At 39.2% G+C, this 6,018-nt stretch overlaps 1 non-coding gene across 1 annotated transcript; it reads right to left on the reverse strand.

Annotated features, from left to right (window-relative positions):
• Positions 1-1,469: 1,469 nt before the first annotated feature.
• On the reverse strand, positions 1,470-1,542 carry TRNAR-UCG (transfer RNA arginine (anticodon UCG)). The gene has a single exon. It is a non-coding gene; the product is annotated as a tRNA-Arg (tRNA).
• Positions 1,543-6,018: the final 4,476 nt, after the last annotated feature.

Consider the following 6,018-nt stretch of genomic DNA (forward strand, 5'->3'; position numbering starts at 1 on the left):
AGACTTCCCATTTCTTGACTTGCTAATTTGCTCCCTGAATTAGCTTATACAAGTGACATGAACAGGGCCTTGACCTAAGCACGTACCTGAAAGCCTGTCACCACCTCTAGAAACAAAATTCACAGCAGCTCAAAACATTCATTTTGAAAGAGAATATTTCAAGTGAGTCCAAGTTTAATTTCAATAAAGAAAGCTGTATAAAATGACACGCTGCACATTTGGGTAACCAGCATGACTCTTTTCAGTGAAGAAGTGGAATGGTTCTGTTGCAATATACTATCATCCTGGCAGGCTGCTACGAGGAAGAGTAAACAATATGATTAGGTTTCAGCAAAAATGTATTAGTTCAGGGTGTGCACCTCAGATAGACTTAAACTTACACACCCTGGTCTGTGAGAGTAGTGCCCTATCCATTGCGGCATTGAGGGTAATCTGCAAGACAGAGTTCCAAAATCATCCTTTCATCTCAGTTCATGGCCACATACAGTATTTCTGCAGTCATTCGTTTCACTTTTCTGTCTTTAATTAAACTGACCATTTTAAACCTCCGGCACCCACCACTTCAATCTTACCGTTTTTGTGCTATCATAGGGCCTTGGAACTTTTGGCAAGTGGACAGAATCAGTCAGAGAACCACATCACAATACATACTCCTTTGCCTGATACCTTTCACAACAAACTGCTCTTGGAAAAAGACGTTAACCGGTCCTTGCTCTCAGACAGACACAGAAAGCCTATCACCACCTCTACGAACATATTTCAGTCAAACCAATATATATCATTCAACAATTATGCCTCTGTATCAATATAACTACAACTCGAGACAGAAAGGAATTTAAAAAACAATCTGCCCATTTGAATAACCAGCAGAGTTTTAAGGACGTACAAATTGGAATGTGACAATTTCAGAGTTCCTCATTCATAAGAAGTCGGTGAGATAGTATCTTAGAAAGATCTCAAGTTTATAGCAAAAATGGTTGTAAGGGTGATTTTTACCACAGAATTGCAATTAGGTGCCTCAATCTGCAAGAGACCAGTCCTTGACAGATTACGCAATTGGGGCAACAGCAAAGGCAGCAATTGTGTCAATCCTTTATGATTCTTCTCCAGTACTATATTTTTTCTGAGGGACAATTTTCATTATTCCTGGAGAAAATCATAGAGTTTCTACGCATGCATAGTTTCTGCTTTCTGCACGCACACACTCCCTGCACTGCATCTACCCACAGTTCTGTTAAGAATGATTGTGCCATGTCATATTGATGTATACGTATTGCATATCGGGGCAATTTATGAAGAGGTACTTTGGTATGGCAGAAACACAGAAAAGTAGCCATGCTGAAGGCATAACGTGACTGATTGTGCAGTTTGCATTGGGCTTTCTTAATGAGTGAGAGTGAAAGGAGTATTGTAAGAGTGTGTTTCCAGTTTGTATGTAAAGATAAGTTGGGTGCTGTGAGAAAAAGACTCAACCATGAAGGGACTCGAACCCTCAATCGTCTGATCCGAAGTCAGACGCCTTATCCATTAGGCCACATGATCATTGACTGCAGTATGTTTGGGTGTTTAGGGTTAGGTGGTATGAATGGATGAGGAACATATCAATTACAGGTGCGCAGGACAGGATCCCATTCTTCATCTTCTTTCCATCAAAGGAGTTTTTTCAAACAATATCTAGATAATTTCCAAAGTTTCATATCTTATGATGTGCTTTTTTGCCGTTAATCCTCCTTTCTTCTTTTATTGACTACTCTGTTTTATGCTGCAATGGTATTTTTGGATTATTTGAAAAGAGAATGAAACTGCTTTGACAGTAGTTCAGACTTCCCATTTCTTGACTTGCTAATTTGCTCCCTGCATTAGCTTATACAAGTGACATGAACAGGGCCTTGACCTAAGCACGTACCTGAAAGCCTGTCACCACCTCTAGAAATAAAATTCACAGCAGCTCAAAACATTCATTTTGAAAGAGAATATTTCAAGTGAGTCCAAGTTTAATTTCAATAAAGAAAGCTGTATAAAATGACACGCTGCACATTTGGGTAACCAGCATGACTCTTTTCAGTGAAGAAGTGGAATGGTTCTGTTGCAATATACTATCACCCTGGCAAGCTGCTACGAGGAAGAGTAAACAATATGATTAGGTTTCAGCAAAAATGTATTAGTTCAGGGTGTGCACCTCAGATAGACTTAAACTTACACACCCTGGTCTGTGAGAGTAGTGCCCTATCCATTGCGGCATTGAGGGTAATCTGCAAGACAGAGTTCCAAAATCATCCTTTCATCTCAGTTCATGGCCACATACAGTATTTCTGCAGTCATTCGTTTCACTTTTCTGTCTTTAATTAAACTGACCATTTTAAACCTCCGGCACCCACCACTTCAATCTTACCGTTTTTGTGCTATCATAGGGCCTTGGAACTTTTGGCAAGTGGACAGAAGCAGTTAGAGAACCACATCACAATACATACTCCTTTGCCTGATACCTTTCACAACAAATTGCTCTTGGAAAAAGACGTTAACCGGTCCTTGCTCTCAGACAGACACAGAAAGCCTATCACCACCTCTACGAACATATTTCAATCAAACCAATATATATCATTCAACAATTATGCCTCTGTATCAATATAACTACAACTCGAGACAGAAAGGAATTTAAAAAACAATCTGCCCATTTGAATAACCAGCATAGTTTTAAGGACGTACAAATTGGAATGTGACAATTTCAGAGTTCCTCATTCATAAGAAGTCTGTGAGATAGTATCTCAGAAACATCTCAAGTTTATAGCAAAAATGGTTGTAAGTGTGATTTTTACCACACAATTGCAACTAGGTGCCACAATCTGCAAGAGACCAGTCCTTGACAGATTACACAACTGGGGCAACAGCAAAGGCAGCAATTGTGTCAATCCTTTATGATTCTTCTCTAGTACTATACTTTTTCTGAGGGACAATTTGCATTATTCCTGGAGAAAATCATAGAGTTTCTACGCATGCATAGTTTCTGCTTTCTGCACGCACACACTCCCTGCACTGAATCTACCCACAGTTCTGTTAAGAATGATTGTGCCATGTCATATTGTTGTATACGTATTGCATATCCGTGGCATTTATGAAGAGGTACTTTGGTATGGCAGAAAGACAGAAAAGTAGCAATGCTGAAGGCATAACGTGACTGATTGTGCAGTTTGCATTGGGCTTTCTTAATGAGTGAGAGTGAAAGGAGTATTGTAAGAGTGTGTTTCCAGTTTGTATGTAAAGATAAGTTGGGTGCTGTGAGAAAAAGATTCAACCACAAAGGGACTCAAACCCTCAATCTTCTGATATGAAGTCAGATGCTTTATCCATTAGGCCACATGGTCACTGACTGCAATATGTTTGGGTGTTTAGGGTTAGGTGTATGATTGGATGTGGAACATATCAATTACAGTTGCGCAGGTCAGGATCCCACACCGTTCTTCATCTTCTTTCCATCAAAGGAGTTTTTTCAAACAATATCTAGATAATTTCCAAAGTTTCATATCTTATGATGTGCTTTTTTGCCGTTAATCCTCCTTTCTTCTTTTATTGAATACTCTGTTTTATGCTGCAATGGTATTTTTGGATTATTTGAAAAGAGAATGAAACTGCTTTGACAGTATTTCAGACTTCCCATTTCTTGACTTGCTAATTTGCTCCCTGAATTAGCTTATACAAGTGACATGAACAGGGCCTTGACCTAAGCACGTACCTGAAAGCCTGTCACCACCTCTAGAAATAAAATTCACAGCAGCTCAAAACATTCATTGTGAAAGAGAATATTTCAAGTGAGTCCAAGTTTAATTTCAATAAAGAAAGCTGTATAAAATGACACGCTGCACATTTGGGTAACCAGCATGACTCTTTTCAGTGAAGAAGTGGAATGGTTCTGTTGCAATATACTATCACCCTGGCAAGAAGCTACAAGGAAGAGTAAACAATATGATTAGGTTTCATTAAAAATGTATTAGTTCAGGGTGTGCATTTCAGATAGACTTAAACTTACACACTCTGGTCTGTGAGAGTAGTGCCCTCTCCATTGCGGCATTGAGGGTAATCTGCAAGACAGAGTTCCAAAATCATCCTTTCATCTCAGTTCATGGCCACATACAGTACTTCTGCAGTCATTCGTTTCACTTTTCTGTCTTTAATTAAAATGACCATTTTAAACCTCCGGCACCCACCACTTCAATCTTACAGTTTTTGTTCTATCATAGGGCCTTGGAACTTTTGGCATGTGGACAGAAGCAGTCAGAGAACCACATCACAATACATACTCCTTTGCCTGATACCTTTCACAACAAACTGCTCTTGGAAAAAGACGTTAACCGGTCCTTGCTCTCAGACAGACACAGAAAGCCTATCACCACCTCTACGAACATATTTCAATCAAACCAATATATATCATTCAACAATTATGCCACTGTATCAATATAACTACAACTCGAGACAGAAAGGAATTTAAAAAACAATCTGCCCATTTGAATAACCAGCATAGTTTTAAGGACGTACAAATTGGAATGTGACAATTTCAGAGTTCCTCATTCATAAGAAGTCTGTGAGATAGTATCTCAGAAACATCTCAAGTTTATAGCAAAAATGGTTGTAAGGGTGATTTATACCACACAATTGCAACTAGGTGCCTCAATCTGCAAGAGACCAGTCCTTGACAGATTACACAACTGGGACAACAGCAAAGGCAGCAATTGTGTCAATCCTTTATGATTCTTCTCTAGTACTATACTTTTTCTGAGGGATAATTTGCATTATTCCTGGAGAAAATCATAGAGTTTCTACGCATGCATAGTTTCTGCTTTCTGCACGCACACACTCCCTGCACTGCATCTACCCACAGTTCTGTTAAGAATGATTGTGCCATGTCATATTGTTGTATACGTATTGCATATCCGTGGCATTTATGAAGAGGTACTTTGGTATGGCAGAAAGACAGAAAAGTAGCAATGCTGAAGGCATAACGTGACTGATTGTGCAGTTTGCATTGGGCTTTCTTAATGAGTGAGAGTGAAAGGAGTATTGTAAGAGTGTGTTTCCAGTTTGTATGTAAAGATAAGTTGGGTGCTGTGAGAAAAAGATTCAACCACAAAGGGACTCAAACCCTCAATCTTCTGATCCGAAGTCAGACGCCTTATCCATTAGGCCACATGGTCACTGACTGCAATATGTTTGGGTGTTTAGGGTTAGGTGGTATGAATGGATGTGGAACATATCAGTTACAGGTGCGCAGGACAGGATCCCATACCGTTCTTCATCTTCTTTCCATCAAAGGAGTTTTTTCAAACAATATCTAGATAATTTCCAAAGTTTCATATCTTATGCTGTGCTTTTTTGCCGTTAATCCTCCTTTCTTCTTTTATTGAATACTCTGTTTTATGCTGCAATGGTATTTTTGGATTATTTGAAAAGAGAATGAAACTGCTTTGACAGTAGTTCAGACTTCCCATTTCTTGACTTGCTAATTTGCTCCCTGAATTAGCTTATACAAGTGACATGAACAGGGCCTTGACCTAAGCATGTACCTGAAAGCCTGTCACCACCTCTAGAAATAAAATTCACAGCAGCTCAAAACATTCATTTTGAAAGAGAATATTTCAAGTGAGCCCAAGTTTCATTTCAATAAAGAAAGCTGTATAAAATGACACGCTGCACATTTGGGTAACCAGCATGACTCTTTTCAGTGAAGAAGTGGAATGGTTCTGTTGCAATATACTATCACCCTGGCAAGCTGCTACGAGGAAGAGTAAACAATATGATTAGGTTTCAGCAAAAATGTATTAGTTCAGGGTGTGCACCTCAGATAGACTTAAACTTACACACCCTGGTCTGTGAGAGTAGTTCCCTATCCATTGCGGCATTGAGGGTAATCTGCAAGACAGAGTTCCAAAATCATCCTTTCATCTCAGTTCATGGCCACATACAGTATTTCTGCAGTCATTCGTTTCACTTTTCTGTCTTTAATTAAACTGACCATTTTAAACCTCC

The sequence above is a fragment of the Pleurodeles waltl genome, chromosome 4_1, assembly GCF_031143425.1.
Source record: "Pleurodeles waltl isolate 20211129_DDA chromosome 4_1, aPleWal1.hap1.20221129, whole genome shotgun sequence".
Lineage (NCBI taxonomy): Eukaryota > Metazoa > Chordata > Amphibia > Caudata > Salamandridae > Pleurodeles > Pleurodeles waltl.